This window comes from Pleurodeles waltl, chromosome 8, assembly GCF_031143425.1.
Source record: "Pleurodeles waltl isolate 20211129_DDA chromosome 8, aPleWal1.hap1.20221129, whole genome shotgun sequence".
Taxonomy (NCBI): Eukaryota; Metazoa; Chordata; class Amphibia; order Caudata; family Salamandridae; genus Pleurodeles; species Pleurodeles waltl.
Genome location: NC_090447.1, coordinates 257735987 through 257760577, shown reverse-complemented (window position 1 = coordinate 257760577; position 24591 = coordinate 257735987).

The following is a 24591-nucleotide window of genomic DNA, read 5'->3' as shown; positions in this document are numbered from 1 at the left end:
AAGGGACATTGTAGTGGGGCTCATAACAATGGCAGTCTTTGACACAGTAATTACTATATTAATGACATGTCCTGCTGTGTACTTGAAGTAGTGGACATAAGCACTCATGAGTTTCTTGTTTTCTCACCATTTCAATTCAGCCGGCAGCAAAGGATAACTAGGGCTTTGGCATCTAGGTGAGAACCAGACGACAGCACCACCATCATGGATGAGAAATAAGAGAACAACAGGGAGAGGTTACCCAACTGGAGAGTTAGGCAGGCAAAGATAATCCAGGTGGACGCTAAAGACACACCAGAGCAAGCCATCTAGAGTGACGCCACCTCACCTCCTCAGCTGATTTCAAAGAGGCCATGAGCCAATTGGTGGTTGATCAATGGGTTAATGCCTACGAGCACTGTAGAGGTGGTGGCAGCTGTCAAGGGCAATCATGCAGTGCAGGGTGACCAAGCATCAAAAGATATGCTGGCTTCTGTCCTTCGGACATCAACCATTACTACTCAAAACCAATCTCATCCCTCTCCCTCTGTTGCCTTTGCTAGCCACAGTACACTTTCCCCATGTCCTTCAAGCAACCCAGGGTATGGTACTCTACTAGTATTGTATGCTTTTGCCGTACTCCCTGTATTGCCTGTGCTGAAGGAGGAGCTCCATGCACTCTATGTATCAGATGGAGAGGATAGCAAGGAATTCTTGCCCTCAAATCAGGACATGACATTTTTGTATTTCTTTTTCTTGCTCTGCTTCATTTTCCACATTAGATGGCATATGTATTTCCCATTAAGTTTCCAATATGTCTTTGCAATGAAAGCTTGTGACAGGACAATTTGTGAGAGTGTCTGTATGAGATGCATGCCTATGGCATGGTGCCTTGCATCCTACTCCTCCCTCAACAGCCAGAGATGCGCCTGCAAGATGGCCTGGAGTAATTTGTCTATGTACCTCACGACCTGAGTTTGTCTATCTCTTAACATTGAAAGGTCTTCCAGTTTGCTGGGAATGTGGCACATGGCCCCCAGGTTCACAAATCTCATGCTGCACAGAGGAACTCTATTCAAAGAAGTCATCCACTCAGAGGGCAGCTTTCACCTGTGCAACGTCCCATGCATGATAAGGCTGTCAATGTGTTGTCCCCCAAATTTACAGTTGACACCTGGTAGTTTTGGGGTCGGAGACGGTTTAATGGGAGAGAAGTCTGCCTCACCTATGGTTTCCAATCCCTAGGAAACTGAAGAGAGGTTCAGAGGTTCAAATGGGTTTGAGGCTAGAACAGGAGAGGCAACTGAGGTATCTTCAGGCTGAGATGTCTGGTGTCTGGGGCCAGTCCACACTATGCCTTAGGTAGTCCAGCCACATTAGAGGTGGTGGCAAGTGGCCAAAAGGCTGTCAATGCAGAGCCTGCAAAGGAGAAAATGGCACAATGTGGATGAGCATACTTAATCCCATTCATAATAAAACTATGATAAGGGTACTTTGTCCCATCACATGAAAAAATTGATCTTTATGTCAGTGTTCATATGTGACAATTAAAGATGTACAGTTTTTATGAGTATGGTTGTAACATTGATAGTAGTGAGGCATACCTGACTGGGTGCTAGGGATGCATAGAAGTGCATGTCCTAATTGCAGCCCTGCCACATGAAGAGCTGTTGCTCTTCTAGTATTGCCTGTTATGCACCGGGTAAGAGGCCAGTATAAAGGAAGGTTAGAAGGAATCAAGACTAGCATAATCAGTTTTCTGTCTAAAAAAGGATACACATTCTGTAAATGCTATGTGTGTGATATGTGTCTCTATGTCAGGGTGAGGTGTGTGCCCTGTGAGGATAGTGTCACATGAGCAGGAGTCAAAATGTCAACCTTACTCAAATAGGAACACAGGAGACATTATCATATCTATGGGAGGTGCTTGTTCAAGGCAGACCTTAGCCTCTGTTATCCAAAAAAAGAAAAATAGATGGTACTCCACTTATGTAAAATCCTCAGATTATTTCCTTAAAGAATTAAAAATATACTAACACATTTCGACCAGTGTAGCTCTGGGACATGGCCCATGTATATAAGTAGCAGAAAGCTGTTCAAAACAATCAAGCAATGAATCAACCCCATGCTGGACCAATCTATTCCTCACGCCATAGAAAAGTGCAATGCATCAACCTCTTTTTCCATGAAAAACATACATAAGATCTGACACCACATTGACCACACCAAATCTGCCTCACTTCTTACATCTGCCCCTTTCCGTAGAACTCAACATTGGTCGACTTTTAAAGCCCTATCTTTCCCAAATCTCGCTGACATACTCAACTCCTTCTACACTACTTCTTATGAAGATGGTGTCTTAGCATCATCCTTCATTAAAGCTCTCTTTGGGGATGTTTTCTTGACCCTACTCGTCATTGCCAATGCCTTCCTCATGCAGGCATATTCACAGAAGCTCTCAAGACAGGCCAGATCCTTCCACTCCCTAGAAAACCTAGGGTAGACCCTGATGACCTCAGCAACTACCAGACCATCACTTACCTACCTTTCATTGGCAAGATCATTCAAAAAGCAGTCAATGTTTAACTGAAAGACCACATCAGTGCAAACCATCAACTGAGTGGCTACCAGTCTGGCCTCAGATCATCTTGCAGCATGGAGATCACAACCTTACCCATCATAAATGATGCCCTCTTGACCACACCTGAAGATGACCCCTGCCTCCTTGTACTGACAGACCTCTCATCTGCCTATGACACAGTAGACAATCCCACCCTTATACTCACCCTGGAATCTCAACTGGGAATTACCTGCAATGTCTTTTGCTGGCTCTCTTACCTTTCAAATGGATGCCAGCTTGTTTATATTAGCATATTACCAGGCCACAAAAGATTCCTATCACCTGTGAAGTCCCCTGGGCCCCATACTGTCCCCTGTCATCTTCAACCCAAATATGGAGCTGTCTGTTGCTCCACTCACAGATAAGAGCATCAGTTCACCAATTTGCTGAGGATACTCAGTTCTAGTTGAAAGTCTCCTCTTCTTCAGGCAGACAATGCATCAAATACTGCTTGCACATTAACTAGACCTAGATGTCCAATGCCTACCTGAAGCTCAACTCAACCAAAACAAAATAATTCCTTTTGAATATCAGACATTACAATGAAAGTCTTTACATTATGGTATATTACAACACGTTCATTACAATACATACCTTTACAAAGCGCAGTAAAGTAATACAATGTAACGTACCTCTACAACTCTAGTCAGTGCAATGCTTATTCTTTACAATCCATTGTTATAATTAGTTGTATATATCAATTATGTTGGGTATGAGCATCATTAATTATGCCTATCACTATGTAAATTACTGAGACCCTTTCCTCTCTCGTTTTAAGAAACTTCCCAGCATGCCTAGTGCAAATAGCAAGAGAAGAAACTTGGAACAACCAGGTATAAAGCTGCTTTCTAAAATGGAGATAATTGCCATTGCTTGGCAGGCTGGTCGGAAGATTATTCCATAGGCTAGGACTCTGACTGTGGAAAGAACTTCTTTCATGTCAGCCTAGATTAAAACATGGAATCACAGTCAGATTACAGTCTGGCGATTTTAGACATTTTATGGGGCTATAAGGCTGGAACAACGAAGTGACACCAGGAACGCTCAAGTTATTAAGAACGCAACAAGTCTCGGATAAAGCCTTAAATAGAATTTGCTTCTCTACAGGGAGCTGTTAGCATGCCTGGTCCTTAGTAAATAAACTTACAAGGGGACGCGTATAGGTCGATGAACCTTTTGGATCGCATGTGGTATCCTAGTCAAGCGGTAACCAATGGATTATCTATAAATATAGCAATCAACAATGAAACATCTAGAAAGCCCTATCTGATAGGAAAATACCAATACTCTCAAAAGGGTTAATCTTTTTTATTTCCCTATTAGTTACAATTCTAATGAAAACCCTTTATTCAACTTTATTGTTATCAAACTTTATTAGCATCATAAACAACTATTCACCTTGAATTATTGATAAGCAAAACGAACATCAATGAAAGTTAGCAAATTATTTAACATTTTGAATAATTCAGCAATGCAAGTCAGTCAGTCAACTGTCACCGTAAGTCACCCTTGTCAGAATACCTAAATCAAATTAGCATCAGCATGTGGGTCTGCATGCGAAAACAATTTAGGCAAAAATCATTAATTTGGAAAAATCTAACTAAGGAAAGAAAAACATTTTAAAACCGCGCAGTTGGTACCTAGAAGAAAAAGCACATGTTAGTCAGTCACATTGTTATAGCTAACTATCCTAGATAGATCAGCAACAAGTCAGTCTTTGTCTCCAGGTCATCAGTAAGTATCAGGCTCACAGAGAGTAAGCCCAATTATCAGCACTTTGGACAGCATCTCCCGACGTCATCAACTTTCGCCTCTCCGCTCTCTCTCCTCTTCTCTTGTCATGACTTTCTATTAGGGTCTCTCAGTCCGTCCCACAAATTGCTAATTGCTCAACCACATCAGGGGTTATGATTCTAACCTATAGATTTTGTTTACCACTTGTTTGCGTTGGTTCAAGCATCGAGTTCCATTAATGTGATTGGTCCTTCTGTGGATGAGAACATCATCCGGCTCTTCAGGTAACGAAATTGCTGCCCATGGCCTCTTAGTCAGTGCCTCTATTGTTCAAGTCCTGGGAAAGTACGTTTAACCTACTCTACACATAATTGTATCAATTTGTTTTCATCATCCCCTGTTCTCTGGTACATTTGCAGAAATTTTCTAGCAGAGCCTGTCTGAACCCTGTGCAGTTCAAAGTCCCCTTCTCCAGTTCCAGTCCTCGGCAGCTCATCACGTCTCCACGTTTAAGCAAGCAAGGCCCAGCGCCGACCAGGCCTCTAGTTCGGCTAAGTTAAGAATATGAAGCATCATAAAACCTAGATTATACAATCAAATATGACATATTAATACATACTTTTGAATATTTTTCATTATTTTAGCATTGTTAACACACATGGTGACCACTCCCCGTGGGCACATTTTACTCATACACGTTATTTTCAATTATTAGTTTCTTTTAGCAATATTTCTCATTAGTATGCATACGCAAATCATTAAAAATTTCTCCTATTAGCATATCTGCTCCAACAGTGCCAAAGCAGATTCCGATACAGGATATTCCAATAATATATGCACAAAATAATAAAGGCATGTACAATTGTCCGCGGAACTGATGAAGAGAAAAAGCCTCGAATTTACTTCAAGCTTCTCAGCAAACCAAAGCAGTAAAATGGCACCGCTTTGATTTGTTGTTCAAAGACAGCTTATCGTCACCTCAAACACCCAACACATTAACACAATCCAGCTTCAAAATGCAGATTGCATGGAACAACACCATATAACACCTAACGTAATGGTATAGAGTGTCAAACAATTGCTATTTACGACATAACAAGTCAAGATCGTACCAACAAACCTAGCAACCATGTCCTCAGTGTTTCAATAGCAATACATAAAACAAACTTACAAAACAGCAAGACCTAAAGCCTTTGCCAAAGCTCATTTCTCCTGCAGCAAATAGCTTTGACTAAGGCTTTTCGTGTCCCTTTTGCGAAGTAAATAAAACTGGGAGTCAGTAATGTTACAGGCGTTATTAATACCATATGGCCACTATAAAAAAAAAAACATAGGCAATAACGTAAGGGAAAGCAATCAGGTTAAACGGGGGTATGGAAACTAAAATGGCCTTATATAAATGGCACAAAAGTGCTTACTAGAAAATGTATACTGGTAGTAAAATTATACAGGGACGCCATTATATTGTACATTTTCAATCGCAAGTGCACATTCTTGAATTTCTGCCACAGGGAGCATCGCAGAACTGCACTTTGGCTGTCCCTTGTTAACATTGTGTACTACTACCTGTGAAATCTCCGCCTGAGGTGAAAGTTTGACGGCAGTGAGTGAGAGGCACAGGATGTTCTGCAACCAGTTTCTTTTTTTGTGGTGGGGAACGTGAAGCCAAAGAACTAAACGTTCATTATTGTTTGGAAATCTGATTTTTTTCTCAGGTTGTCCCCGGATTACCTTTGTCTGTCTTCGATGGTGATAAAGGAAAACTCAACCGCAAAACATAAACTTGCAAATAGACCAAAACATGTAAGAAGTCAAAATGGAATGTCTTTGCTCTGTCTGCTAAATCCTTCGAGCAAGTAGGTAACTGAGGGGCTTATTTACAAGAAAATGGCGCAGTGCGATGCCGCAAGCAATTCTCCTGCGCCGAACTGCATAATTTCCAAAATGCAGGGATGCGCCGTATTTACAAGAATACTGTGCATTCCTGTGTTCTTCCCTGCGCTGGTGCTAAATCAGCTGTCTTGCGGCAACATAGACACCATGCTGCAAGGGTGCCTGTGTTGCAAGGATGATTGTTTTTGTGCAGGACGGGAAACCTTTCTGCAAAAAAACAATCATTAATGGTGTTGTTTTCCTTCTATGTGTGCTGCAGAGTGCAGCACACATTTAGAGAGCAAAAAACGAGGAAAAATAAAAGTACTTCACCTTGTTGCTTTACTCTAATGCCACCCCTGAGGAGGCTTTAGTTTTTGGCACTGCCTCAAATTTACTATCCTTGTAATTCTGGGGCAGTGTCAAAAAGCAAAGGGTGTTGCGTGGGTACACTGACAGCAACACCCATTGTGCGCCCCTTTGCCGCAGAAAAATGCATTGGGGAGGACCATATTTACAAAACTGTGCTAAGCCATGTAAAGTAGCTTAGCACCACCTTGTAAGTATGGCGCAGAGTACAGCCCTGAGGGCCTTAGTTACAAGTGGTGCAACGCTGCACCAAAATTGGCAGTGCCGCACTGTTTCCCTTCAGATATGTAGAGATTGCGCCATATTTATGAAAAGACAGAGCACCCCTGTGTTTCCCCTAGCGCTGGCACTAAAATTAGCTGCCTAGCACCAATGCAGGTATTCTTGCACCATAGCGCCTGTGTAGCAGGATATGATTGTTTATGTGCAGGAAGGTGCACCTTCCTGCACATAAACCATCAGTAATGATAATAATTTGTTACATCTACGTGTGCTGCAGAATGCAGCACACATAGAAGTAGCAAATCGTCAATATTTAATGATTGTTTATGTGGAGGAAGGAACACCTTCCTGCACATAAACAATTATTGATGGTATTTTGCTCTTTCTATGTGTGCTGCAGAATGCTGCACACATAGAAAAAGCAAAAAGTAGGAGGAACAAAAGTATTTTTCCTCATTGTGCCATGCTAACGCCACCCCTGGGGTGGCGTTAAATGTTGGCGCTGTCTCAGTTTATGATTTATCATCTGAGGCAGCGTCAAAACGCAATGATTGTTGTGGTGGAACACCCACAGCAAAACCCACTGCACGCCCCTTTTACGTCAAGTGAGGCTTGCAAGGGGCTGTATTTACAAGGCAGCGTTAAGCCACAAAAATAGTCTTCACACCACCTTGTAAATATGGCGCAAGGCATAGTGACTCAGGGCCTAGAAAACGAGGCCCTGAGTTTCTTGTACGTATATGCATTATGCCTTGTCACCGCTTGATACCATGCAAAATCATCATGGCATGAAAAAATAATCATGGCAGGTAACACAACGTTCTCCATTCTGGTGAGCGACATCTCACTTGAACTACACTCATTATCCTGGGTGTAGATCCAACACTTAAAGACACATTACAGTTCCCTGGATGCCCAGCTGAATATGCCAAATGTATACATTATCTATTTCTGCAAATCAAACTAGGATCAGCGAAACTGCATGTCTCTTATATTGATCCTGCAGTTCAGTTTGGTTTCAAATAATGACTCTGCATGCTGCTTTGACATCTTTTGAAAAGATATGCGCTGACGCCAATGATTCCCACACTTTTCACTTGCAGTTGAAAAGTGGTTTCGTTTTTAGCTGTTACGTCGTGCTCTGACGTGTTCCCAGCCAACACTGATCACAAAGTGGGCACTCTAAGCTTTGCATGCATGGGTTCGGATCCCATCCTTATCACCAGTGCTGTAATTAAAGATCCTTGTATGTAGGAGTCAGGTAGCTAATTCATGTAGAATAACAGGTTGCAGGTTTATTGAAAAAGTTGCACGTTCCATAATGAAGCACCACCCCCCCCATTGAGCAGCATCCTTACTGCACAGTCCACTCTTTCTAACTAACACTCTCACAGGCACTCATCAACATTCCATGACATCACACACTGACTGAGCAGCAGGGAACAGAGAATCTATGGAGAGAATGTTTTACAACTAACAGCAGGTTATAGCACAACTGCAAGGAAGAGTAACTTCTTCTTAGATTCAACTCAAAAATCTGTCTTTCTAAAGAAGAGCAACATCCAACTCCAATATATGCCATTGGAAGAAGGGGAAGCAGAGGCCTCCAAACCAAGTGACAATGATTAAAGTTAAGAAGATCAGAAGGAGGAAGGTGGATGGACAATGTACTAATTGAGATAGCATTGTTGCACTGATAATACCAGCAAAGTGGACTGTGAACATAAAGAATACCACAGAGACATCTGAAGAGCTGATCAAAGCTGCCAACATACCTCAAACTATAAACTGTGTGCCAATCTCTCACACTTTCTCATCCATCACACTGCTAAGTGCTGCACACCATAACATCATAACTGCAGACAATATGGAAACACTTGCCACATAGGATCAAAACAAACACAACACCCTTACAACCACACACCCTACACAGTGTAGTGTGCTACTCATGTGGACAGGCACTTAAGCAACCCCACGTAAGGGTAGAAAACTCTATGTAAATGTTACAATACAGTACAGTACATCATGTGACACTTGCCATGCTTAGCCCGTTGGAAGATTTTTGTACTGTTGACTACAACGTCTTGCTGGATAGGCTGACTTGTCAGTGCAATTTCAGTCCCAAAGTAACCACCTTGGACTACAAGATCCCTTGAGGATCCCCATTATTACAGTATTTCTTTAACATTTACACTGGACCTCTGTGTAAGGTCTTCGGTGAATTTACACTCATGGCACACAAATTGGAATTAATCTAGGAATGTTTTAGGACCAGCTTGTGTAAATACCAACCTACCTCTTGCACATCAATAAGTGAATGAAAGTACAACGCAGCAATAGTGCAAAGCTGTGTGCAAGATGTCTGGCACAGGTTTTGTACGAGAAGTACATCCTTCCAGAACAAAATCCTATGCCCAGACACTTTTTAAACCATACCACACATTGGTTGTGTGCTGTATGGTGCAGCAAACATGCAATCTGCAAACAGTTTGGAGAAATAAATATATTTCTCCAACGTTGCACCTCCCAAGTAACTGATATTTTTTTAAAAAAAATAACCTGGTCTGCCAATTTAGTGGATAGGGGTTTGCGTCATAAAATACGGGTGCTTGCTCTGAAACACCCAATTACCATCTATTTAATGTTTCTTTGGCATAAAGTGGCACAAAGCAATATTTGTGATGAAAAAAGGGCACTTCACATCACTTTGCGTGACCCTGTGGCAGTGTAAATTCTTCATAAATCTGTTCCTACTGCTTTAATCTGCTGTATAGATATGTGTACGACACTGGTCCTCATTGTTACCAAGCCGGACCACTGCAAAGTGGTTTAGGAATGCACACTACTTTTTTAAAAAACAAATTGAGGAATCTCGGTATATTTTTCTCGCATCCTGCCATTTCCACTCACTACCTTTTTCCGCAATCTCATCCTTTTTCTCAGACCCCCTATTTCTTTTTGAATCCGTAACATCTCTGGCATCCTCTCCCCCCTACTCTCTCTTTTTTTGTAATTATTTGTATTTATATTTCGAGCAATGTTGCGCAGCACAGTTTATATCGGTATCATTACAGAACATGTGCTTTAATTCAGTGTCATATAATACACAGGAATGACGCAATCATGCTCTGTGGCCTTACAGGAACGTGGCTACGGTGACAAGTTAACATTGTAGTGCATTAACTGAAGTAATAGTGAAAACAACAATTCACCCTTACTCTCTTCAGCTTCCTCCTTCTTAGTGTTGCTCTTTTCTACTACCTCTGGTTATTACTTCAGTATTCTTTACCTCTCCTCTCCCCATCTCCTTCGCCGTGCAACGTCATCTTCTTCTCTAATTTCCGGCAGTGCATAATTCTCTCTCTTGCTTCACTCTCATCCTTGCACCTCCTCCTTCCCCTTACTTTTATTTCAACTTTTCTTCCTTCCTCATAGTCTTCTTTTCTCATCTACTCACTTTTCGTCTCCCATCTCCATTCTATTCCTGAATCCTTTTTTCTCCATGCATCTTTCTCTCCCTCCTCTTTACTTCTTAAAAGTACAGGCAAATAACGATATAGGAACTTGTTCTCAGCCCTGATTTGAATGAGGAAGAGAGGTGCCAAAGACCACGGAGAGGCTGTGAGTACTTAGCAGGTGGGTTAAACTCTACCCAAGGCAGTCCAGCCCTGATGGCAAGCATCGCTAAAGGTCAAGTCTGCGACTTTGTTCATAACCCAAGTGTAGTAATTTGCGTTATTAGCTGCTCAGGATGTGATTTCTTAACGGGTAATGATTCTGCCATTGTCCTTTTACTGCGAACCAAGCAGCCCCATGGTGGCACTTGACTCTCTCAGGGTAGCAAGGTGTAGCAGTCCAAGGGCTACTCAGGGGAGGTGGTGTGGGTAAGTAATCCAAGTTCACCTGTACACAATAACTACACTCAATACATCAGTGTCCAGTCAGTGCTTCTTCTATTAACCTCTTCGCTGCCAGGCCTTTTCCCCCCTCCTGTGCCAGGCCTTTTTTTGGCTATTTGGGGCAGTTCGTGCTTAGGCCCTCATAACTTTTTGTCCACATAAGCTAGCCAAGCCAAATTTGCGTCCTTTTTTTCCAACATCCTAGGGATTCTAGAGGTATCCAGACTTTGTGGGTTCCCCTGAAGGAGGCCAAGAAATTAGCCAAAATACAGTGAAAATTTCGTTTTTTTAAAAACAAATGGGAAAAAGTGGCTGCAGAAGAAGGCTTGTGTTATTTTCCCTGTAAATGGCATCAACAAAGGGTTTGCGGTGCTAAAATCACCAGCTTCCCAGCTTTCAGGAACAGGCAGACTTGAATCATAAAACCCAATTTTTCAACACAAATTTGGTATTTTACTGGGACATACCCCATTTTTACAATTTTTTGTCAGTGACAGAAATGGGCATGAAACCAATGCTGGATCCCAAAAACCTAAACATTTCTAAAAAGTATACAAAATTCTGAATTCAGCAAGGGGTCATTTGTGAAGATCCTACAAGGGTTTCCTACAGAAAATAACAACTGAAAAAGAAAAATATTGAAATTGAGGTAAAAAAACAGCAATTTTTCTCTACATTTTACTCTGTAACTTTTTCCTGCAATGTCAGATTTTTTAAAGCAATATACCGTTACATCTGCTGGACTCTTCTGGTTGTGGGGATGTATAGGGCTTGTAGGTTCATCAAGAACCCTAGGTACCCAGAGCCAATAAATGAGCTGCACCCTGCAGCGCATTTTCATTCTATACCAGGTATACAGCAATTCATTTGCTGAAATATAAAGAGTGAAAAATAGCTATCAAGAAAACCTTTGCATTTCCAAAATGGGCACAAGATAAGGTGTTGAGGAGCAGTGGTTATTTGCACATCTCTGAATTCCGGGGTGACCATACTAGCATGTGAATTACAGGGCATTTCTCAAATAGACGTCTTTTTTACACACTCTCTTATATTTGGAAGGAAAACATGTAGAGAAAGACAAGGGGCAATAACACTTGTTTTGCTATTCTATGTTCCCCCAAGTCTCCCGATAAAAATGATATCTCACTTGTGTGGGTAGGCCTAGCGCCCGCGACAGGAAATACCCCAAAACATAACGTGGACACGTCACATTTTTTGACAGAAAACAGAGGTGTTTTTTGCAAAGTGCTAACCTGTAGATTTTGGCCTCTAGCTCAGCCGGCACCTAGGGAAACCTACCAAAACTGGGAATCCAAGATGGGGTGACTTGTGGGGCTCTGACCAGGTTCTTTTACCCAGAATCCTTTGCAAACCTCAAAATTTGGCTAAAAAAAACATTTTCCTCACATTTCGGTGACAGAAAGTTCTGGAATCTGAGAGGAGCCACAAATTACTTTCCACCCAGCGTTCCCCCAAGTCTCCCGATAAAAATGATACCTCACTTGTGTGGGTAGGCCTAGCGCCCGTGAGAGGAAATGCCCCAAAACACAACGTGGACACATCACAATTTTTGAAAGAAAACAGAGGTGTTTTTTGCAAAGTGCCTACCTGTAGATTTTGGCCTCTAGCTCTGCCGGGACCTAGGGAAACCTACCAAACCTGTGCATTTTTGAAAACTAGAGACCTAGGGGAATCCAAGATGTGGTGACTTGTGGGGCTTTGACCAGGTTCTGTTACCCAGAATCCTTTGCAAACCTCAAAATTTGGCAAAAAAAACACATTTTCCTCACATTTCGGTGACAGAAAGTTCTGGAATCTGAGAGGAGCCACAAATTTCCTTCCACCCAGCGTTCCCCCAAGTCTCCTGATAAAAATGATACCTCAGTTGTGTTGGTAGGCCTAGAGCCCGTGACAGGAAATGCCCCAAAACACAACGTGGACACATCACAATTTTTGACAGAAAACAGAGTTGTTTTTTGCAAAGTGCCTATCTGTAGATTTTGGCCTCTAGCTCAGCCGGCACCTAGGGAAACCTACCAAACCTGTGCATTTTTGAAAACTAGAGACATAGGGGAATCCAAGATGTAGTGACTTGTGGGGCTCTGACCAGGTTCTGTTACCCAGAATCCTTTGCAAACCTCAAACTTTGGCTAAAAAAACACATGTTCCTCACATTTCGGTGACAGAGAGTTCTGGAATCTAAGAGGAGCCACAAATTTCCTTCCACACAGCGTTTCCCCAAGTCTTCCGATAAAAATGATACCTCACTTGTGTTGGTAGGCCTAGCGCCCGCGAACAGGAAATGCCCCAAAATACGTGGACACATCACAATTTGTCACAGAAAACAGTGCCTACCTGTGGATTTTGGCCTCTAGCTCAGCCGGCACCTAGGGAAACCTAACAAACCAGCGCATTTTTGAAAACTAGAAACCTAGGGGAATCCAAGATGGGGTGACTTGTGGGGCTCTGACCAGGTTCTGTTACCCAGAATCCTTTGCAAACCTCAAAATTTGGCCAAAAAAACACTTTTTCCTCTCATTTCGGTGACAGAAAGTTCTGGAATCTGAGAGGAGCCACAAATTTTCTTCCACCCAGCATTCCCCCAAGTCTCCCGATAAAAATGGTACCTCACTTGTGTGGGTAGGCCTAGCACTCATTAAAGGAAATGGCCCAAAACACAAAGTGGATACATCACATTTTTTCACAGAAAACAGAGGTGTTTTTTGCAAAGTGCCTACCTGTGGATTTTGGTCTCTAGCTCAGCCGGCCCCAGGGGGGGCAGAAATGGCCTAAAATTAATTTGCACCCCCCCCACCCCCCCAACCGCTCCCCGGGAGCGACCCTTGCCTATGGGGTCGCTCCCCTTGCGTGACATTGGCGCAAAAAAAAAATCCCCGGTGCCTAGTGGTTTCTGCCCCCTTGAGGGCAGATTGACCTAAAATCGGTCTAAATACAATTTGCCACCCAGGGGAGCGACCCTTGCCTAATGGGTCGCTCCCCATCTCTAAAAAACCAAACAAACAAAAAAAAAACACAAAAAACATTTGCCCTGGCGCCTAGAGGTTTCAGCCCCCCCCCGGGGGCAGATCGGCCTAATAATAGGCCAATCTGCCCCCGGGGGGGGCAGAAATGGCCTAAAATAAATTTTCCCCCTATCCCCCAACCCCTCCCCCGGGTGCGACCGTTGCCTACGGGGTCGCTCCCCCTGCGTGACATTGGCGGAAAAAAAATCCCCGGTGCCTAGTGGTTTCTGACCTGAGCTGCAGATTGAACTAAAATCGGCCGATCTGCCCCCGGGGTCGCTCCCCCTGCGTGACATTGGCGCAAAAAAAAAATTTCCCCGGGAGGGGCAGAAAAGGCCTTAAAAAAAAATGCCCCCCCTGGGAGCGACCCTTGGCCAAGGGGTCGCTCCCTTATGCCAATTTCAAAACAAAAAAAGAAAATCCCTGGTGTCTAATGGGCGTTTCAAAAGCCGGATTGCTTTGTAATTCGGCTTTTGAAACGCTCAGAGAGACTTCAAAGGGAAGGAAATTCCTTTCCTTCCCTTTGAAGCCTCTCTGGGCCTCCCCCACGTGATCGAAAGAGAAATGCTTTGCATTTCTCTTTCGATCGCGCTGGAAGCTGGGCTTCCAGCGCGATGGGAGGAGGCCCTCTGTGATTGTCAGCGCGCAATGCACGCTGACGTCACAGGGGTGGGGGAGGTCGGGGGTGAAAGGGGAAGGGCTTCCCCTTCCTTCCCTGCCTTGTGGGGGTGGGTGGGGAGCACATGGGGGAGCGCTAGGACGAGATCACCTTGCATTAAATTACATATATATATATCATGTAGCTGGAAATATCTTTGCTCACATTGGCATATCAGATTACTCCCCTAGTGGGTCCTGAACCCCATAATCACAATACCTGTATCAGCAAGAAACATCACAATATATGGGATGTGGTTTTAAATAAGGCAGGCCTACTAGCTTTGCCAGGGTGTCACAACATTAGTAAATGCAACCACATCATGTTTCGACATCATCACATCACCATTAAAATCAATGGGAACAATAACCATATTCAAATGTGTTCATTATAATAGTAAACATTTTGTGTGTGCTGGTCATCCACAACAAATTCCTGCACTGTAGAACTACTGTACACAAGTACAAGCTCCAGAAGTCCTTTAAATGAATGAAAACCTCTCCCGGGGTCATCATTTTAGACCCCCCAAGACAAATAGGGTTTATTTTATTAAAAAACATTCCTGAGTGACTGCTGCACCTCTTGCCAACCCCCACCCCATAGCACATTGGTAGCACACTGGTGGTGCCCCTGTCCCTCCTTGGGACACCGGGAAATTATGCAGATATCAGCCCACTTGCAGAGCATTATGGGGTTCTCTAGTCCAAGGCAATGAATATTTTATAAAAATCCCAACATTCTCCTCTCTTTGTTTTGCAGCCTTGCACCATGTTATTCTCCTTTTGTTTTTAGGAGTGCCCCTGTCCCGCCAGGAGCACTGCTTCAGGAATTATTGGGGGCCACAAGGGATGTCCCAAGGCCCCCACATCCCTAGTCACCTCTGTATGTGTGCATCTCCTGAATGGTGTGCAGTAGTCGGCATCTTGCTGACAATGCATCTGTCACCTATGGAGGTGGGCCCATACATACCCTTCACGAGGAAATAAAGTAATAGTTGATGCACAGAACCTGCAGGCAAAAGGGTAAGGGGCGTTAGATGCCAGGTCTAACAGCAGGGGCCTGCAGGCGATCCTGAGTGGATAGTCCACATGATTCTGTCTGTGTCATCTGTGGTGAGGTGACTCCAGTTCATTAGGAGATGGGTGCTCCGGGTGGTGGTAGGGTATTGCTTGATGATGTCCTCTATCGTGGGTTAGTGTGTGAAGTTGGAGTAGATTGTGAGCAATGAATCTGAAAGTTCATTGCAGAACATCTGTGAGGGGATGATGATGTTGATGTCTGTTGTTGGCATGGTGAATTCATTGACTGTGTTGAAAAGTCCTTTGCTGGAGCTGGAGCAGGATTTGAGTCTGAAAACGAGGGCCACTTGCGTAGCTTCTTTGTTCTGTGTGTGATATCTGCTAAGTGCAGATTTGTAGGTGGCTTTAGAGGTGTTTTCCCGGCTCGTCCTCCATCTTCTTTCCAGTTGTTTTCAATAGTTCTTGGAATATCTTAGGTTTTCATGTATCAGCATAGTTGAGCATGAGTTCTACTGCATTTTCTCTTTTCATGTATCAGCATAGTTGAGCATGAGTTCTACTGCGTTTTCTCTTTTTCGTGGGGTAAGATGTTGGCTTAGTCTGAGATACAATTGGTGAAGGTAGATAGGATTTTCTGTAGGTTGACTGTGAGGAAAGGCTGTTTAGATCTGAGGGTGTGGATCCAGTCTGCTTCTGGTATGTTGTTCCAGGCACGGCTAAGGTTGATGGTTGGCTTGGGTTTGTTAAGGTGGGGACATTAGTGCAATTAGGGCATTTTAATACAAATTATATATTTTTAAGGACATAAACTGTCAACTTGCTCAATGTAATGCCATGACGCCATATTTGGCAAACTTCAGCTACAGCCCCACAACATTCCACGTGCTTTCATTAAAATTTAATAAATATGTTTGCAGCTAATTTGCCAAAGGTACAATTTTGCAACAGGCGTAAGGGCTAAAAGATATGACCTCTTTGAAGTACAGTGATAAAGTGCCAACCTGGCATGATAATACCAAAGTAGGGCACTTATTATAGCACTTTCTTCTTCTTGTTTGTTGGAATTGATATGTGTGGCCTATAGGTTTGTCGAAGATTTTTGAATGCGAGTGTCACACAGTTGTTAGCATCACAAAAACATGTTTAGCCTGTGGAATCACATTTGCATTGTGGTAAACCCCAGGTACATCTGTTCATCTGTTCTATGTGCTTCCCATGTAAGCTGATCTACCTGCTCGCACATGCAAACGCAGATATATAACCACTCACGCATTCATCCACCCACACTCACTTTTAAAACCAACACACAAATAAACAGCATCCAGGATAATTTGTGTTAGATCTGACAGCCTTATTGTGGGCGTCTTCCCCCAAACTGTTGCCTACCCTCTCCACTTTTCTGACCTTGTTTTTGCTGGCTTTAGGACTCTGTGTACTTTACCACTGCTAACTAGTGCTAACGTTCTTGTGCTTTCTCCCCTAAACATGGTAACATTGGCAACCTCAATTGGCATATTTAATTTATGTATAAGTCCCTAGTAAAGTGCACTACATGTGCCTGGGGCCTGTAAATTAAATGCTGCCATTGGGACTGCAGCACTGATTATGCCGCCATTTAAGTAAATCTATGAATCATGTCTCAGGCCTGCCTTTGCAGAACCTGTGTGTGAAGTTTTACTCTTCCATGTCGACCAGGCAAAATAACCCTTTTGCTAGGCCAAATCTTCCTTTTTTATACAAATGTCACCCCTAAGGCAAGACCTGGACAACACAGAGGGCAGGGTACAATGTATTTAAAAAGAAGGACATGTACCTTTTATTTTTTCATGCACTGGTAGTGATAACTCCCAAAGTCGTTTTTCACCACAGCAAGGCCAACCTCTCCCAAAGGATAACATCGGGATTACCTTATTACATCTTATAAGTGTCTCTGGAATCACAATTTAAAATCACACCTTATGGTGAAGTCGGATCTTATATTGCAATTCTGAAAATGCCACTTTTAGAACATTGGTATTTTTTTACTTTTGGTGCCTGTTGCCTGTGTCTGATCACTTGTCTGGGGTGCGTGACAGCTGGGATTTGTGTATTCCCTCTAGAAAGCCACACACTATGGGAGCTTAGATGTGACTTGATGGACCAGCCTGGGAGGATGAGAGGGAGGAGCCCCGCAGCCTCACTTACACCTAAATAGGCTGTGTCCTGTCCCCACACAAAGGGCTGCATACTCCCCGTAGTGAGTCTGGAGCCAGGGCAAGAAGGGCAGGACCTTTTGGCACCTTAAAGGCCTGTCTTTGAAGTTTCCCCCACTTCAAAGGCCCAACTCGCTATAAGTACTGGACCTCTGACACCACCAACTTCTGGACCTCTGACTATACTGCCAGGAAGAAGCACTGCTGTGTCCTGAAGGGCTGCCACTCTGCTGGGCAGCTGCTTTGCTGGACTTCTGCCTTGCTAAGCTGCCCTGCTGTTGCCATGACTCGATGAGACAGACTGGACCTGCATCACTTGAACCCAGAGTGACTCCAAGGACTAACTGGCTGGCCTCCTGTTCTGAAATCTCAGGGACATAAAAAAAACTTCCAACCACCCTGCTCCTGCACATGGACTCTGGCAACTGTGAGTCTGCTCTGCCATGTTGTGCCACCCCAGTCCTGGACCCTGGGATGCGAGTCTAAGGCGTTTACTCCACGGAACTGATGTATCTTCCGCTGTGGGAGCAGAACTGACGCAACGCAGCTTCTGTGTGTAACAGACCGGTGCATTGCCTTCGGAACTGCCACTGCAACGTTTTTCCCATATCCCGGTCAATGCAGCCTCTGTGCTCATTGCTCTCATCAGAAACAACACACTGTTTTGACTGCACAACACACCCTCAACCCTGGTCTTCGCATTGCAAGCCCTGGCACCTGGATCCATGATTTTGATGCAGCAGGAACTTGCACCCAAACACGGCTGCATCTTAGAATCAACGCATGACTGCTATTTTGTTGCAAAAATTTATTCATCACCTCTACTGCCTAGTTTGGAACTGCTGCTGCATACATTACCAGGATTAAGGTACTTTAGTTCAACTGGCCTAACAGGGCCCTGGAGCCATCCCCCGCTCCATCGCAGTCAGCCTGAACTTTAGAATTTGACCCTGTCTGGCGCAACCAGATATCCCCGATTTGCGCTTATTGCTTCTAAGTGCTATTTTACAGTTTAATCTTTAAAAATTCATCCCTCAAATGTTACCTTCTGGGGGGGTTGTCGTTTTGGTCTTGTTTTATTTATTCAATTATATCTATTTTTCTTACCTGGTGTGGAACCATTTCTGTTGTGTTTTCACTGTTTTACTGTTTGAAATATTGCACAAATAAGTTACACATTTCCTCTAAGTTGGGCCTGACTGCTCTGTGCCAGGCTACCAAGGAGTGAGCACTTACCCTGACAGAAATTGTGGTTGCTTCTTGACCAGGGCTCATACCCCAGTCAACCAACAACCCAATTTCTAACAATTTGTTAATATCTTCTGCTAGGTTTGTCAGCCGCCTTGTCAGTCCCAATACTCCTATCTGGTTCATATGCCTGAGTCTGTTTCATCATGAAGCCATCTGTCGCTTTTGCTGCCAGTTCTGTTTTCCAGGCTCTATGGCTAGAGCTGAGGTCACATATATGGTTTGATTGACAGTGCAGAGCCTAACCCTTCCTGTCATTCACACTGTACTTGTGACATCAGCCCCAGAGTCGTGAAAGGAGGGCAGTGCCAGCATCACTTGGATGGGGAAGACTGGTTCTAGTAATAAACTTCAAGGCCTATGTCTGCATGCTTATGGCTGAGACACAGAACAGGGCCAGTTTTTTGCTAGCAGTGGTTGCTGGTAGGTAAAAAACAACCTCCAAAGTTACTATGCCTGGTGCATTTTATGGCCTGTCAGGCCGTGAGACAATCAGAAAAAGTCCCCATCCCCAAAAAAGAGTGCTGGTGGGGCTTACCAGCACCCCTGAGCACAAAGTATCTACTGCATATAATGATACTTTTAGGTCATTACTGCACTTACCCATAATAGACTGCTCAGCTTGGATACATAATGGAGATTCTGCACATATCATAGCATGTATTGAAAATAGGTTTGAATTGTTTGAGCATATGATAGAACGCTTTGGACATATAGGGGGTCATTCCGACCCTGGCGGTCCATGACCGCCAGGGCCGGGGACCGCGGAAGCACCGCCAACAGGCTGGCGGTGCTTCCTGGGCCATACTGACCGCGGCGGTAAAGCTGCGGTCAGAAAAGGGCAACCGGCGGTTTCCCGCCGGTTTACCCCTGGCTCAGGGAATCCTCCATGGCGGCGCTGCTTGCAGCGCCGCCATGGGGATTCCGACCCCCTTCCCGCCATCCTGTTCCTGGTGGTTTTTACTGCCAGGAACAGGATGGCGGGAACGGGTGTCGTGGGGCCCCTGGGGGCCCCTGCACTGCCCATGCCACTGGCATGGGCAGTGCAGGGGCCCCCTAACGGGACCCCATCATGATTTTCAGTGTCTGCTTTGCAGACACTGAAAATCGCGACGGGTGCCACTGCACCCGTCGCACCCCTACAACTCCGCCGGCTCCATTCGGAGCCGGCTTCATTGTTGAGGGGGGTTTCCCGCTAGGCCGGAGGGCGGCCTTCTGGTGGTCGCCCGCCAGCCCAGCGGGAAAGCCAGAATGGCCGCCGCAGTCTTTTGACCGCGGTGCGGTCATTCGGCGATTCCCTCCAGGCGGGCGGCTCCCGCCGCCCGCCGGGGTCAGAATGACCCCCATAATGGCTGAGTTTCTGGCAAATCTAGCACTTCCTCATTTGACAGTAATGTTTTTTTTTGTTAAATATTTTCATTTGCTTTTTCATCAAAATATAACAAAATGCCCAAATGGGCCTTTGAAAAACATTTGCAATGCAGTGGATCTGCTTTGCATTTTGTTTCACAATGATACAGTATCGTACATTTAATACATGACTAGGAACCCGGCTGCTGAAGGAACTAGGCGTTAGGCCTACCTCCATTCTGTAACAATGGGACTGTATCGAGAGGTGGCCCTTCCCCCCTGCCCTCTTCATGAATGCCATAATATTTACTCCAAGGATCCCAAAACTTAAAGAACTTCTTCGAGCATCCTCTGGCTTTATATGTTACTTTTTAGGCCATCATATATAAGTCCATTCCGGCCCTGCATTCCCTGATCGTTCATATTTCTGGAGCCCACCATTGCTTAACCACGTCCCTGTTGGCCACCATGAGGCCCAGATTACTGAAAAGAAGCTTGGGTCGTGGTATATTTATATCAGTAGGAATACCCAGCAGGACATACTTAGGGCTGCTGGGATTTCCTCCCCCACTACTGCTCCCAGCTCGCCCACTATGGTTGACCAGTATGTTTGCATGTGAGGGCATTCCCAAATTGTATGCAGAAATGCTCCTCTGTCAGCCCCACACCATAGACAGCTAGGTGACGTTGCCCTCCCAAAGTTGTGTAGGTGCACCCTGTTGTAATACACCCTGTGAAGGATTTTAAATTGTACTAACTGTAGTCGGGTCTTGATTGTCACCATCCTTGGGTGCATCAGAGCTGCCACCAGTCCATGTCGTCCAGCTACCGCAGCTTCCTCTCCTATTGCACCCTCAGTATCTGTAGCATGTCTGGCATATTGTTAATGATCATTTTGTACATCCAGGAGCTTGCTTTCCCTTCCAGTTCGCCTTGGAGTAGTCTCCCTACAAGTGAAGCATATTCAAGTTTCCACGTTAGATCAAGTCTCTCCATCTGCCAGGCATGTGTATTTATAATGTTGTGAGGGAGCTAATTGATATTCCCTTTGCAGGAAGCCAAATGATTTAAGATTGTGGCTATCTAACAGATCTCCCAGTGTGGAGATGCCGATCATATCCCATGCCCCGAAGCCACAGAGTTTCTCGATTTCCTTCAGGTGGAGTCTACCCACAGGGGTTTTCACATGTACATTTCACGATCTAGCCCATACGCATACCCCGGCCCTAATCAGGCCTCTATGGTCAGCTGTGTGGATGTCAGTAACTCTTAACCCCTTTCCCCCATGTAGGTGGTGTAGGTATGATTTGTGTTGGAACTGGCTTCTCTCCAGCAAGTATGCAAGGTGATCTCCTGGCACGTGCCCCCAGTCATTGATTGCATTGATTGATTGAGTGCTGGCCAGTAGTATGCCCATATGGCTGGGACTGCTATCCCTCATTATATGAATTACGCTGGAGCATTTGTAAGGCCATGCATGGTTGCTTCCAATACCACAGCAGCTTGCGGACTTCTCCTTCAATTCAAGTTAAGGTTTCTTCCGGAACAATGACACATGTCTTCTGGAACACATATAATGGCTTCAGTAGGGCAATCATCTTGTACAGAGTGGCTGTGCCAAGCAGAGTCAGTGGTAGGTTCCTCCACCTCTCTGCATCTCTGTGAAACTACACCAGGACCTTCTGGATGTTCCTGTTAAGGCTGCGCTCCCTATCCAGGGTCACACATATTCCCAGGTATTTAAACTGCTCCTGATCTATGCAGAGATTAGCTGGAAGATCTGGCTGCACCAGGTCACCTCCTACTGGGTGCAGGCTTGATTTGGTGCACTTTGACCTGTAGCCAGAGTAAACTCTGTATCTCTTAAATATTCTAAACATCCCAGGTAATGTCTCATTCGGACAGGTGACGTATAGCAGGCCGTCATCAGCATGTAACAAAATCCTTTCATTCCACTCCCTCCCCTCTTTTATATGGAAGCCCGTACTGTCTGGGTGTGATCAAACTATGCCGGCCAGGGGTTGCAGCGTGAAGGCGAACAATAATGGAGACAGGGGACATTCTTGCCTCGTACCCCTCTCAATGGGGAAAGCCAATGATATTGCTCCGTTTACTCGGACCATGGCCACTGGCTTATTGTATAGTAGCATTATCCACGCCAGGAATTTGGACCCGAACCCAAATTTCCCCAGGGCTTGCACCATGTACGGCCAATCAACTGCATTCAATGCCTTTTTGGCATCCAGAGACAGCAGTACGTGGAGGTCATCCCACGTCTGCACCGCATCCTGCCAGTTATGGAGCATTCAGAAGTTAAATCTTGTCGACCTCTTGAGCATAAAGCCTGATTGGTCCTGATGGATCGGGGGTTATGACTGCTATCAGCCTTGTGGCGAGGATCGTCATTAGAATCTTTGTCTCAATGTTAAGGATGGAGATTGGGCAGTAGGAACCGCAATCTGTGGGTGGTTTGCCCTCCTTCAGAATTACCACTATCATGGCCCTGCTGAGATTTGGTGGGAGAATTCTCTCACCCCTGGCCTCCGTAAACATTGTAAGAAGGTATGGGCTCAGGATATCTGTGTTCCTCTTGAAGAGTTCTATTGGGATACCATTGAGACCCAGTGTTTTGCCCAGTTTCAGCTTGCCTATTGAGGTTTTGACCTCTGGCAAGACTATCTCCCCATTGAGGGAGGCACAGTCCTCTGCCGCCAGGAGGAGGACCTGCACCACCGCCAAATATTGCTCTATTTGGAATGTATCCGCTAGTGAGCATGCTCAAAAACGTTCCCTGTGGAATCTTGCAAACTCATCAGCTATCCCCTGGTCTGTATCGTACAGCTCATTGCTAGCACCCTGCATACAGTGCAACCAGAGTGACTCCTTCTCTAGCTTCCCCAGCCAGGCCAATAATCTTCCTGCCTTTTCTCCGGTGTCCGACAAGCGGTGTTGTGTTGCTGGTGCTTGGGACTTAACTTCATTGTGCGCTAATGCTTGGTACTCCTTACGTAGGAGTGCTATCTTGGCAGGATGTGTGGGTCTGTCTCTGTAAGCCTTTTGAGATCTAGTAGTTGCTTTTACAGGGAATCTATGTCTTGTTTCTCCCTTTCCTTCCTGCGGGCTAATATGTTCTGTGCCTTAACTCTGAAGACTGCTTTGTGTGCCTCCCAGAGTGTAATCACGAACATGACAGAATCCTTGTTTTCGGTAAAGTACAGCTCGGTCTCTAACCTAAGTTTGTGGGAGACCCTGACATCCTTTAATTCCCAGGCATTTTATCTCCAACTCACTCCCTTATTAGGAGGCCTGGTTCCGATTGTGAGCCAGAGAGACGAGTGGTCGGGCAAACACCTAGCCAGGTATTCTGCTTATTCTATCCCTCCCACCTCTCCCACTGGGTCAAAAATGTGGTCCAGCTGGGAGAACACCTTGTGGGTGCCCGAGAAGTAAGAGTATTGCCGAAAGTCGGGATGGTGTCGATGCCACAGATTTCTCAACCCCAGCGTCTCTGCAAACTCTGCTAGTGGAGTTTCTCCAGCAGGTGCCAGTGTAGGGCTAGAGCAATCCATTTCAAGGTTGACCACACCATTGAAGTCACCCCCTATCAATTTTGTCTAGAGCTTGTCTCTGTAATCATGGTGTAGCACATATACTTGCCAAGGTTACATCTTTCTTTCCCCACATCCCGTAACAGCCACATATGTGCTGTTGAGGTTCCTCCAGGTCTTCTCTGTTTTAAATGGGCGAGTTTTGCTGGTCAGCATGGTCACTTCCTGGGTATTTGTGGTGAATCCAGCATATACCCGTAGGGTATGGGCCCCTCTCCCACGAAACTGCAATGAGAGTGTCAACACCAGAGCAGTACGCGCTCTATTGGCGACAAAAATGCAAAAACCCAGCACTCTCAAAACAACGTAATTTATGCATTGTGCTGATATGTTGTGGTTTAACCTTTTGCATTGCAGAGTTCAATCCTGAAAACTTATTTTTAATATGCTTACAAATACTGTTCCTTTGCAATGTATTGCTGCAGGTTTTCAGAGTGTGTTAGGGTGTGGCCCTTTTCCAGGGCCTTCCAGAGACTTTCCCTGCAACATGCCTGGGTGTGGTCCTGGGGCTCGGCCAAGACTCTATAAAAGAGAGCCAGCCCAACTCCCAGTGCTCACTATTCAGAGGTCCCGGTGCAGAGCAGCAGCTTCTTCCTGAGCTCCTGTCCCAGCGGCCTATTTGGATCTTCCAGTCTTCTGCCCTTCATCCTTCATTGGTGATCATTGTTCCAGGCAGTAAGACAGTGGTTGGACTGTCCCAACACCGTTATTGAGAATTTTCATATTCTTGGTTTAATTCTTAAATGAGTAACAGATTACTTGCACGCTACCATTTCTTGACATTTACATGGTAGTTTA